At 43.7% G+C, this 13,673-nt stretch overlaps 1 protein-coding gene across 10 annotated transcripts in view; it reads right to left on the reverse strand.

Moving 5' to 3' along the window:
* The window catches only part of ST6GAL1 (ST6 beta-galactoside alpha-2,6-sialyltransferase 1), a 120,608-nt gene that overhangs the window by 70,965 nt on the left and 35,970 nt on the right, over positions 1–13,673 (reverse strand). For 2 of the 10 annotated variants that reach the window (XM_043492745.1, XM_043492746.1), the window contains one exon: positions 7,345–7,414. The exons of 7 other annotated variants lie outside the window; for them this stretch is intronic. The gene's annotated coding sequence lies outside the window, so the exon portion shown is untranslated. Of the gene's footprint in view, positions 1–4,543; positions 5,057–7,344; positions 7,415–13,673 lie in introns of those variants that run through there. One more of the 10 variants, XM_043492750.1, reaches the window with a different exon arrangement.

Below are 13,673 nucleotides of genomic sequence, written 5' to 3' on the forward strand. Positions count from 1 at the left end.
TTTCCAATCTGCTCTAGTTGCCAGACCTGACACAGTGAAAGAGAATGGTGAGCACAGGTAAGAGAAAAAATTCAGAGAAGTTCAAAGAAAGAATCAGAAAAGAAAAGTAACTCCCAGAGTGTACTGCCAGTGAAACTGAAAAAGGAAAAGTTAACTTTCCCGAAAACTCAGAGGAAAAATAGCGGTAGAAAAGGAAGCTATTTTAGAGCCACCTGGAATAATCACGTAAGATCATCTTCACTAACTGTCAGACTTTCCTCTTCCCCCTGCTGGCAGGCTGGGCACCAGCATGGCACTCATGAACATACACCCCCCGGGGATGGCTCCTTAGGCAATGAAACAGGTTTTGGGAAAAGTAATAAAAAGCTCGACCAACAGAGCTTGGCTGGGAAAGGTCAATGTAACAGCAAGTGCAAGCGCTTGCAGTTCCATTCTTAAACAGGTGCCTCATTTTATAGTAGGCTGGTTTCCCCTTCAGTCATGTAAACCCACTGATACTTCACACACACACGTATCTGTCTTTGACTCTCACAAATACAGAACATTACTGGAAGTGGAGTTCTGCTCCCATAAAGGGGGCAAGTGCCCTGGCAACTCGCATAGCTGTGTACACACAATTTGTTGCAGGCAAGCAGCACTGGGAGCTCCCCACATTCCCAGGTTACGACCCTATATTCCCAGACTAGCCAGGGTACCACTACTGCTGCTCCATCTCCCATGTGCGTGCTTAAAACCAGAAGCGGCACCCATCTGTATCGTCTTTTGTTTGTACATGGCAATGCCTAGGAACCCCAATCAAGGATGAGGGATGACTGTGCTATGCACTGTACAGACAGTCCCTGATGCCAACAGCTCAGGTTCCAGGTGTCAATGAGCACAAAAAAGAGAAATATGGTGGGTGGGAGAACAAAGTAACAGAACAAAGAGTTAAACAGGAAAATAGAAGTCTCAGCACACCACTTGTCTAACCAGTGCCAGATGGGAGGGACTTGCAGGCATCAGAGCAGAGTTTCAAGGAAGGATTTAGGACAAGGTAGCAGCTTTATGGAAGTGCATGGGCCTCCCACTTAGAAGGCCAGTTCTTCCATCTCCCTCTTTCTATATAGGTTCTACTGCTCTCATCCTCCTAGTATTTGAGCACCCTCCAGTAGCCTCCAGGAGCATCTCTGGTGTGCTAATGCTCCCTACACCTCCCGGAGAAACAAAAGAGCTAAGGAGCTTCTCCAAGACAAACTGGATAAGACAAGCCACTTTATGGAAGATGGAGCCTGCCAAGAACTGTGCCCATGCAAAACTCCTAAGCTACTCAAGAGTGGAGCCTTCACTCTTGCTGCTAAGATAAGTAACTCCACAAGCCTGCAGCTCCCTCGCAGTCCCCTCTCCCAGCCACCCGTTCCTTCCATCTGGTTAGGGGCCAACTGGCCCTGGAGAAGCTAGCCAGCTCTTCCTCCTTCTGCCACAGATATGATATGTGTGTGCATAAAAAGGGACATGAAAGAGTCCCTGAAATATGAGAAGTCCTGTACAATAAATACAGCCCCTCCCACCGCGCTTAGCTGATCAGTCTGAAAAGAGGCTGCCTTGCCTTATAGCCTCAGGGCTACAGTCAGATGATGACAAGGTTCTCTTCTTCTACCAAAAGAACAAGAGCAGGTATGCTGCAGTTGTTCAGTGGGGAGTAGCTAATGCTTCCACTCCCCACCATGAAGGGGCTCAGCAGCTGGTGCAGGTTATATCAGCTGACTGCTGGGAGCTGTAGAAGGGACAGAAAGCCAGCAAGGAGGAGCAGCCACTGGAGCTCAGAGGGACAACACAGGGAAGCACAAAGTGTCACTGCTGGTATTTCAGTTCTGCCCAAGACTAGTGAAGTCAAACCCCTGAGGAAAAACAAAAGAACAAAAAAAACTTTGGTATGTCTCACTCTGCAGCAACTAGTAACTGATTCATTCCAAATGCACAGAGTAGCTCCCACTAGGTAACGGCAACACACAAAGCCATTTCCTAGCAAACAAAATCTAGAGTTATCACAGTCAAACACAGCTGCTACTCTGAAACACAGTACAATGCACATTCTAAAAACCGTGAAAAGCATAACTGGATTTAACTGTTGTGTCCCTTCCACATCAGAAACTGGTCATATCTAGACATTAGCGTACTTCAAATTTTATCAGTGTTTTGCAATTTTTGATCAGTTTTGGGCAAAGTAACAGAAAGCAGAGACCCTTTAATTTCAAGCACTTCCCACAGTGCAGACTCAACCCTCGTCCCAGGGGTACAGTGTAAATGGAAGTTCAACAGAACATGTTGCACCATCGGATTGCAAAACAGAAAGTAAGTAAGATTTCCTAGTCATGAGAGCCTGCCCCCTTTGCTGTAATGAAGTTAATCAAGCACTGACCTAGTTACCAGCCAAATTAACATCAGACATTAGAAACGCTTAACGGAAGCAAAACCAGACTAAATACAGGCCAATTCATTTCCTTCTCTCACATTCACTAGCTATAACGTTCAGAAACTATTTGTCTAGTAAACCTTGACATGAACATTTTACATGTTTACAGAGCTTAGAGCATGAAATCACATGGTGAATCAAGTGTCCAAAAGTCACTGAAACAATTAGGCAGTTAATCTTTCCTCTAACACATAAGGTCTGCTTTATTTTCCAGTTCTATTAGTTTGGAATCACCATAAAGTAGCAGCATCACCTTTTTTTTGCACAAATGTCAGATGCATACACCACAGTCACACGGCGGTAGATTCCAAATTTGATCTGAAATATCTAACAGACAAAGAGAAGGTTAACAGGTGACAATCACAGTCTGTAAGTGTCCACCTGGGGAATAAATATATAATGATGGGCTCTTCGATCTAACAGAGAAAGGTATAACACGATCCAATGGCTGGAAGTTGAAGTTAGACATAGTCAAACTGAATAAGGCATAAATTAAAGAAAAGGGAATTATTTTGGGGAAGTTCTATAGCCTTGTTATACAGGAAGTCAGACTATCACAGTGGTCCCTTCTGGCCTTGCAATCTATGAATCTGTTCCAAGACCTATCTGCAAAGTCCAAGTAATTGCTGAAAAGCATCTCCCCATACAAGAACAAATACTTCAATTATCTTTTTCATGGGGTGGGGTGGGGAGGAAAGGAGGAAGGGCAGAGACAGTCTGAATGCCAACTGCTCAGCTTTCAATGAGCACCCTGTATTCACAAATCAATGTGTGAGAGCACTGGGGGTGGGGGGAACTTGATATGGAGACAAAATCCAAAAGACATTTTAAGCAAGAGTAATGTAAATATTATTTACAGTCCTATTCTTTGCATGGTGCTTCTTAACATTTCTAGTTATTACCATGATACACCTATGTCTGAGCATTTCTGCTGTGGGTATAAACATACACTAAAAGGAAACTGAGGTCCAGATTTAGAAAAGCATTTAAGCATGTGCCTAAGTCCCACTGAAGTCAAGTCACATGCAAAAGAGTATTGCTGAATCGAAACCTAAATTGCCAGTGATAGCTTACTGTGGCACAGCAGACTACAGATGTGTGACCAAAAAAAGTTTGATGGCTTGGGCGGGATGTTTGTCATCTCCAGCCTGAAAAATACTGAATAAAATGTATCTCTGAAACAAGGCTGTATATATCACAGGCCATTTCCAACACCTGCAGGTTTCACAACTAACAGCTTCTAGTCTAGACAATACCAGGAAGTGCAAAGTGCCATGCTAGCTACTATGCATTTAAACATCAGTCTACTTTAAACAAAGCTGAATTTTGGAATGGTTCAAGTTTTGGGTGAAGGTAAAGGTCACATTTTATTTAATTCCAATGGATTTGCCCATTACTTTGTTGACCCAGCATAAAAGGAAAGCATGATTCCACTACCACTTAGCTGAGATTTGAAATCAGGGCCTGTATGTTGCCCAAGTAGGGACAGGTGTGGTTTTTTTATTTGTTTTTTTTAACTCAGCTGCTCTTTTTAGGTTTAACAAACAACTGTCTGTACTGCTTCAGGAGAAAGATGAGATGGGTGTGCTAATATCTTTTATTGGACCAACTTCTGTTGGTGAGAGGATATACACCTTAACTGACTCAAAACTGCCTTCACCTGCCTGCTCCAGGTAAGCAGCGCCAGGCCGGAGCCCAAACCCCTCCTTCACCCCAACTCCCTGCCCTGAGCCCCCTGCCAGCACCCCTTCCTGCATCACTTCCCTGAGCCCCCCCTGCACTGTGCACCCCCTCCTGCACCCCAACCCCCTTCCCTGAGTTGCCTCCTATAACCCACACCACTCCTCTGCCCCAACCCCTTGCCCTGAGCCCCTTCCTACATACTGCACACCCTCCCACACCTCCTCCCCCACTCCAACCCCCTCCCCCAACCCTACATACAATTTCCTAGATTTGACTAGACAAGTTTTTTGTGAGACATGTCTATTTTTCATGGAAAAATGCTTTATCCTGGAGGGGCAGGGGGAACAACCCACAAAATATTTCAATATAGAAATGCTGTCAGGGTACCTGTAATGGGGTGGCACCCACCTCTTGCAAGCACCTTCTGGCTGAATGCGTGCGCCTGCAGCCTTTCAGTTTATGGTGACCCATGTCAGTGGTTTCTCAGGCAGGTTTTCAGTGACTCAGCCCTCCAAGCTCAGCCCCAAACACAGTCAGTATGTGACACAGAACGGACACCTTCCGGGGTATACAATCCACCAGGGACTTATCCCGTACCCCTCTGTTGGTATCTCGGTAGCCCTCTGTGGGCCCTGTCTAACTAGTCTCCTCCATGGAGACACTATTTACCTTCAGTCCTCCCAGGTCTCAGTCCTTACTCAGTTCCAAAAGTCAGCCAAGAGCTCCTTCTCACTCCTCCAGTCCCTGCCAGCAACTGTCTTGGGCTCAGTCCCACCAGCCAGCCAGTAGCGCTCTCTTGCTCCCCTAGTCCCTGCCAGCACTGAGCTGTTCGTGATCCTGCTGCTCTTTCAGTCAACCAGGAACACAGGCCTCTCTCCTCCAGCTCCAAACAACAACTGACTGTTTTTGGCTCTGCATCTCCTTTTGATATGGCCCTCCTGGCTGCTCCCTACAGCTCCTCTGATTGGCTGCTTCCCCCGCAGCCATTCTAGGCTGCTTGGAAGACCTCCTTTCTGCTTCTCTCTGTGATGGACCATGGCAGGTGGCCTCTGAGCCTACTCAACCCCATCATAGCATCTCATAAGAGTTGTAGTTTGCGTGCTTTATTTTCCAGTTCTTCTTTCCAAGCCAGGCTCCCCTGATGGACTACATCTCTCATGATGTACCATGGCCAGGGACTTCCATGCTATACCACCTCCCCTCTTCAAGAAGGGAAACCGTGATGGGAGATGTAGTACAACTAGGAAGCCCAGCCCACAGAGGAGAGCTGGAACATAAAGCACCCAAACTGCAACTCCCATGATGCATCAAAGTGGCATTTCCATTTTCAGATTAAATTTTTCAGTATTTGAAATTCCACTAGAACCAATTTTTGAAGTTTTATCTTGGGAAAAACAAAACAAAAACCCATTTTTACCAGATCTGCTTCCCTCCCATTTAGCAACATGTGGACAAAGTGGTCAAGACCCTCAAGTTGAGAACCCCGATTTAAAACAACATAGGATAACATCCCAAAACTAAAACTTTTCTGATTAAAAAAAATTACATTTTGTTGGCAAACTGAGCAGTCTGTTGAGCTTTCTGGAGTGTAGGCAGCAGAGATCACGTTTTTAAACGTTATTCATATGTTCAAGGACACTTGTATCAGTTCCTTATTAAAAGAAAATGGATCTCCAAAATATTATTTTTAAATATATTTGGCATGGGGATGGGGTCAAAGTTAAAGAGTGTGTCAAAACTGGGTAGTTTTTAAAAAACGTATTTCCTATCCAAGAGTTTGTTTTCTCTACCTCTTTCAACATAGTTAACAAGCTAAAAATATGAAACTGACTGACTTCCTATACTGAGGAACTGACAATACACAGTAAACATTTATAATAATAGAAATTATTTTCTTCTTGAAACTTCTTCAGTAACAGTAATTTTAATAAATAAATCAATCCACTGCCCAGGCTCAACGCATGATTTTCAAAGACTCATAAAACTCACTCAAACCCAATTTCCTCTTGACAAAGCCATTTCGTGAGATTTGTTCCAATGTTCAGCTACCTTCTAATTTGCCCACAGGGCCAGGTTGCAAGAATGTTTTCACAATGCAAAAGTGTGGGTTTTTTAATCTCCTCAGATTCAAGAATGGCTGAACAGTTTTTGCTCTTTTTTAAAAAGGTACTTTCTGGCAGAGGCTAAACTGGAAAATTTCAGCGGCAAGGGTGAAAATTGCAGTAAATTCTGAGCAAGAGAGTTGAATGGAAACTATCACATAGCCTTAGCTAGAGGAGCTAGTTCTGTTATAATCTCTTAGTGTTTATCTCTGTGAATTGCAATTATTGGGAAGAGATTAAAGCCCTCATTTCAGGGCAACCCAACTCAATCATTATGGCCTACATGCTTTTCTAGATTTACATGAGCAGAACTAGAAAGAGGTGCCAGAGGGGACTGGTATTAGGGATATGATGCTCTCTGGAATAGTTCCTGGTTGGACCTATCCCATAAGAAGTTAATGTTGCTTCACAGCCAATTCCCGCTGGTGGAAAGTACTCTATAGCTGCTAAAAATCCCACCAGGATTCTGCCAAACACAACATGGCTCCTGCTGGAGGAGAATACAGGACGGCCAGCCCTCAACTCAGCTGCCTCTGTATACCTGCATGTGGATATCTATATCGTGAGGTCAGAAGGCCACTGAACTCTCCCTGCTTGGCCACAATTTCACCAGATCCCTGTGCACTCCTTCCACAGGGTTCCGTTACAGGAGTGAATGCTGCAGCTCAATGGCCATCCTGAGGATGGACTGGCAGATGGACACCCGCCAAGACCTCCCACAACATATCTCAGCCCAGTTGGTTCTCTCTCACTTTGTCCATCTTTTCTCACATCCCCTCCTTTACTCTGCAATTCTTTGTGCCTTTTTATTTTTACTCTTTTACATGTCTCTCCTCTTCCCCTCTAGTGCTCCCCACGTCCTCCCTGCTAATTCTGATCCCCCTCCTCATGCTCCCACTCACCAAAAATCTACACTGTTTTAGTGTTCCAGGGGAGGGAGGCTTCCAATGGTGCAACACAAGGCTGAACCAAGTGCCACAGGAGCAAGGCAACGAAGCTTGGCCTGAGTTCACTGCCACCCACCTGAAAATGCAGAGACAATGGGAATAGGAAGGGACAGTGCAACAACCCATTTACAGCGTGGTTCCTATAGTTTTTGTTACTCACACTCTCATGACTCTCACCAACTGATACACCAAAGGGGGTTCCACCCTCATGCTAGGAAACATTGCTCTACCTAGAAGGAAAGCAGCAAGTGATTAATTTAAAGAGTATTTTGTTCGGACAGAGATCCTGGAGTAGGAAGGAATCCCTAATGAACCTTTCAATCAAAACCTCAGCTAAGGAAGCTTGGCTACTTGAGAATGCAGTCATTCAGGGCAGAGACTGATAATCCCATCTACAGCTGTATTACTTCTAACATTACACTCCTAAACAAAAACAAAAAACCACAACCCCCATAGCAGCAGCAAGCTTGATCAGATCATCATGCAAGAGAAGAAGCTCAATGTGCAGTTGGGGTATATGTCCAGGAAATGTACAGAGCTTACATTTTACATTACTTAACCCTGAGAGGTGAGTGGGATCAAAGCATACTGTAAAACCCATGTGAGAGTGAAAAAAAAAAACTGTTCTGACACTGAACTGTCTGACTTTACCAGCAACTTTTGCACACCATGAAAACATGTTTATTTCCTCTTGTTATCTTAAAGGGATACAATCATCAAAAAAATCACACTGTGATGGGCTGGATGACAGAAACCCCCTTGGAGGCTGCCAACTGATGTACCAAGACTATTTCTGCTCCTGCTTTCCTGCCCTGTCAGTTTAGGACTTCAGTGCCCTGCCTGGTTTGAGCCAGACCTGCTAGCCCAGTGGTTCTCAAACTAGGGCCGCAGCTTGTTCAGGGAAAGCCCCTAGCGGGCCGGGACGGTTTGTTTACTTGCCACGGCCGCAGGTTCGGCCGATCGCGGCTCCCACTGACCAAGGTTCGCCACTCCAGGCCAATGGGGGCTGCAGGAAGTGGCACGGGCCGAGGGATATGCTGGCTGCCCTTCCTGCAGCCCTAATTGGTCTGGAGTGGTGAACCGTGGCCAGTGGGAGCCGCAATCAGCCAAACCTGCGGACGTGGCAGGTAAACAAACCTGCCTGGCCCGTCTGGGGCTTTCCCTGAACAAGCGGCTGCCCTAGTTTGAGAACCACTGCGCTAGCCTGCTGCAAACCCAGACTCAGGTTTGAACCACGTCCCCTAACAGCTGTAGGCTTAACTGAAAGCAGTTTACAGAAGTGTTCCTGTCTTTAATGCTCAGATGCCCAACTCCCAGTGGGGTCCAAACCCTAAATAAATCCATTTTACCCTGTATAAAGCTTATACAAGATAAACTCATAAACTGTTCGCCCTCTATAAACATTGATAGAGAGATATGCCCAGCTGTTTGCCCCCCCACCCCCGTATTAATACATACTCTGGGTTAATTAATAAGTAAAAAGTGATTTTATTAAATACAGAAAGTAGGATTTAAGTGGTTCCAAGAAGTAACAGACCAAACAAAGTGAATTACCAAGCAAAATAAAATAAAACACGCAAGTCTAAGTCTAGTACTGTAATAACAACTGAATGCAGACAAAATCTCACCCTTAGAGATGTTTCAATAAGTTTCTTTCACAGACCGGACACCTTTCAAGTTTGGGCACAATCCTTTCCCCTGGTACAGCCCTTGTTCCAGCTCAGGTGGTAGCTAGGGGATTTCTCATGACTGCAGCCCCCTTTGTTCTCTTCCACCCCCTTATATGGCTTTGGCACAAGGCGGGAGTCCTCTGTCTCTCTGGGTCCCCCCAATGGAAAAGCACCAGGTTTAAGATGGATTTCAGTACCAGGTGACATGGTCACAATTCCTGTGAGACTCCAAGCCTTCATTCCTTCCAGCCTGACTCACAGGAAGGCCTGCCTGCAAACAGAGCCATTCACAGTCAATTGTCCTGGCTGACGGGAGGCATCAAGATCCAAACCATCACTAATGGTCCACACTTTGCATAATTACAATAGGCCCTCAGAGTTATGTTTCATATTTCTAGTTTCAGATACAAGAGTGATACATTTATAAAACTAGGATGACCACACTCAGTAGATTATAAGCTTTGTAATGATACCTTACAAGAGACCTTTTGCATGAAGCCTATTCCAGTTACATTAAATTCAGACTCAGTAGCATATTTTTATAAAATCATATAGAGTGTGTCACACACGCTTTGTTCTAGAACTTGTAGCTAGAAAAGGTTAAAGCAAGTTGAACTGTAAATCAGAGGCTCAGGGACAGATTTTCAAAAGAGCTCAGCTCCCAGCAGTTCCTGGATGAGTATTGGGAGTATCTGAAAGTCTGGCCACTTTGTTATGCTGCCCAAACAGAAGCCAAGGCCCTCACTGAGCAAAGTGCTGATGCACCTGGCTAACTTTACGCACACAAACAGAGAGCAGTGGGACTGATAACTCCTGTACTTAAAGTCAGGCACATGATTATTTTGCTGAACTGGGGCCTCAGCTCTTTGGAAAGTCTGGCCACAATCATGGTTGATGAGCACCTATGAAAATCTGTCCCTAAATGGGCCAGGATCCTCAGTCAATGTAGCTACTACACCAAGTTAGACCACCTGAGGAGTTCTTCCCTATTCTCTATATTTTCAGTCTGTTTACTGTGAGCATTTGGTGGCATTCCGTACATAGTCAGTCTCACTTTGCCCTTGTGAAGTCATTTAGGACCTGACCCAAAGCCCACTGAAATCACTAGGTGTCTTTCCACTCACTTCAATGGGCTTTGTATCAGACCCTTACTCACTTCTCTCTCCTGTTTGCATGGGAATTGCACACAGCAACAAGGGAGAGAAAACCTTTTTTAAAAAGGTAGTTGTAAAACCATGAAAAATAGCAAAACTCCAGGGCTAATGCAGCACCTAGCACTATTTTCCACTCGGTTATTTTTAAACTTATACAGTTCCAAATTGACTGTGTAACTTACTACTTCCCTTTTCTGCCCCCCAGTGAGCACCTCTGAGTAATTATTTTGCAATACTAAAGGCCATCTGAAAAAGGAGAAAATTGTGCGTCATTTCTGGCTTGTGATGTATAAAGGTGGTCAGAAAAGCGTTTAACGTGTTTTCTTTGCTTGCTTTTTATATTAGATACTCAGATCTTCTCTACTGTGGTTAAAACTGTTTGTGAACACAACTCAGACTTCAGCAAACCAGGGAAAACATTGACATTCTTGATATTCCTAAGGCAGAAAAACTTCTTTAAAGTAAAAGCACAACAAGAACCTTTCAGATCTTTTCCGTGCAAGAAACAAGAAGGGAATAAAACCAAATGTTCTTTTATTTGCTTTTACTTTGCAGATCACCTTTAAAATTCTATTATGTTTCTCCCCGGAGGTGCATTATGGTATAACATGCTAATTAAGGCCCTGAACCTGAGAAGTTTTATGCAGGAGCTTTATCGACTGACTTCCTTGGAACTACTTGATTGAAGTCCAGAAAGTTAAGCTCTTGAGTAACCTTTTGTAGAATTGGAACCATAAGCCAGGACCCTACAGCGAGGTCTACGAAGGTGCAGAGTTCTGCCCATGTGACGCTCATTGCAGGACTGGGGCCTTTGTAACTTTACGCAGATTACTCACAAGAGTAGCCTCAGCAGAACCACCCATAAGTAACTTTACTCATTTAAGTAAATGTTCGCAGAATCAGGGCCTAAAGAAGGAACTCAAAGCATGCAGCATGTTGCATTAACTGTGCATGTCCTTTGAATAACTAAACAGCCTGAGAAAGCTTAGTCTCATGACATATTTTGTAATTTTAGAAATGCAACCTTACAAAGGGGATTCTGTAAGGAAGGAAGGAAAGAAAGAACAGCCTGTAATCAACTACACAAAAAGCTCTCGGACGATTTTCAGCAACATTGTCATGTGCGTGGGTTTAGAAAGCTGCCCATTAGATTCAATTCCAGGCCATCAGTGGCTGATATTTCTTAAAGGATTTCATGAGTCTCCCAACCCCTGCTTCAGAACTCATGTTCCCGTATACACTGCATATACTTTGGGCCTTTGGGATGTAGTATAGGATTACAAAATGGAGCTTTGTGCTTTCTTATCCTAAACCGTTACCAAAACTTTTGTCAAAACCAATACACTTCCTCAAAAAGTTTTGGTTTTGACAAATCAGTTTTTTCCAACCAGTTCTATTCAAAACATTATGTAACAGAAGTTGGCTTTAACTCATCTCTGTGAGTACTACCTCAGTAGCAAGGTCTATCCAAACTTAATTTGCCCCAGGAAAACCTTGTATTCTCTCTATTTGCTGCTGTAAATTACGGACAATGAGAAAAGGTAAACTAACTGAAAGCTGAACATCTTGATTGGCTGGGAATTTTCTAGAACATTATATGTATGCATATATATCTTCATTTGTGTACCAGGCTATCAATGTACATGCCAGTTTACTAAGCACATTAAAAAAAGTTAAAAGGCACAGTCCGTGCCCTTAACAGCTTGTCTAAACCGACTAGACAAACATACAGAAATTAACGCAGAAGAACGTGGGGGAGGAAGAGGAGGGTTCACAGTCATTAAACCTCCTCCCTCAACACAAGAGAAAAGATGCACAGCCATTAAGCGGCTTAAGAGTTGGTCTGCTCCCTACCTAGCATATGAGCATTTAAAAAAAAATTTTTTTAGAGTTTTGTTTGTTTTATTTCTGTTTAATTTTATTTTTCTTTTCTTTTGTAACTGGTCAGGCCTGAAAAACAGGCACATTTAAAGGGTAACATAACATTGTTCAAAAATTATTATTATTCTTTCATTGTTTAAAACTTCGTTTCATTGTGTTTTGCATTAACTCAGTTAATTAACTTGTTTTTTGTAATTAAGCATAAATACCTACCTAAAGCTAAGCCTACTGAAGACCATAAAGTCTTACTCTTTTTTATTTGGGCATAAGCTTTCGTGGGTAAAAAAACCCACTTCTTCAGATGGATGAAGTGAAAATTACAGATACAGGCATAAATATATTGGCACATGAAGAGAAGGGACTTCCCTTACAAGTCGAGAACCAGTACTGACAGGGCCAATTCAGTCAGGGTGGATGTGGTCCACTCCCAGTAATTGATGAGGAGGTGTCAATACCAAGAGAGGGAAAATTGCTTTTGTAGTGAGCCAGCCACTCCCAGTCCCTATTCAAGCCCAAATTAATGGTGTTAAGTTTGCAAATCAATTGTAGCTCTGCAGTTTCTCTTTGAAGTCTGTTTTTGAAGGTTTTTTTTGTTGAAGGATGGCTACTTTTAAATCTGTTATTGAATGTCCAAGGAGATTGAAGTGTTCTCCTACTGGCTTTTGTATGTTACCATTCCTGATGTCTGATTGGTGTCCATTTATTCTTTTACATAGAGACTGTCCAGTTTGGCCAATGTACATGGCAGAGGGGCATTGCTGGCACATGATGACACATCACACAATCCATTGTCTACAGCCTAGCCCTAAGATACAACCACATTTACTCCGATCCCTCAGACAGAGACAAACACCTATAAGATCTTTTTCAAGCATTCTTAAAAGTACAATACCCACTTGGGGAAGTGAGGAAACAGATTGACAGAGCGAGACGGGTATCCAGAATTCACCTACTACAGGACAGGCCCAACAAGGAAAATAACAGAACGCCACTGGCCATCATGTACAGCCCCCAGCTTAAACCTCTCCAGTGCATCACCAATGATCTACAACCTATCCTGGAAAACAATCCCTCACTCTCACAGACCTTGGGAGGCAGGCCAGTCCTCGCTTACAGACAGCCCCCTAACCTGAAGCAAATACTCACCAGCAACTACACACCACATCACAGAAACACTAATCCAGGAACTAATCCCTGTAGCAAACCTCGTTGCCTACTCTGTCTCCATATCTACTCTAGCAACACCATCAGAGGACCCAACAACATCAGCCACACCATCAGGGGCTCATTCACCTGCACATCTACTAATGTGATATATGCCATCATTTGCCAGCAGTGCCCCTCTGCCATGTACATTGGCCAAACTGGACAGAATAAATGGACACCAATCAGACATCAGGAATGGTAACATACAAAAGCCAGTAGGAGAACACTTCAATCTCCTTGGACATTCAATAACAGATTTAAAAGTAGCCATCCTTCAATAAAAAAAAAAAAACTTCAAAAACAGACTTCAAAGAGAAACTGCAGAGCTACAATTGATTTGCAAACTTAACACCATTAATTTGGGCTTGAATAGGGACTGGGAGTGGCTGGCTCACTACAAAAGCAATTTTCCCTCTCTTGGTATTGACACCTCCTCATCAATTACTGGGAGTGGACCACATCCACTCTGACTGAATTGGCCCTGTCAGCACTGGTTCTCGACTTGTAAGGGAAGTCCCTTCTCTTCATGTGCCAATATATTTATGCCTGTATCTGTAATTTTCACTTCATCCATCTGA

This window comes from Dermochelys coriacea, chromosome 9, assembly GCF_009764565.3.
Source record: "Dermochelys coriacea isolate rDerCor1 chromosome 9, rDerCor1.pri.v4, whole genome shotgun sequence".
Taxonomy (NCBI): domain Eukaryota; kingdom Metazoa; phylum Chordata; order Testudines; family Dermochelyidae; genus Dermochelys; species Dermochelys coriacea.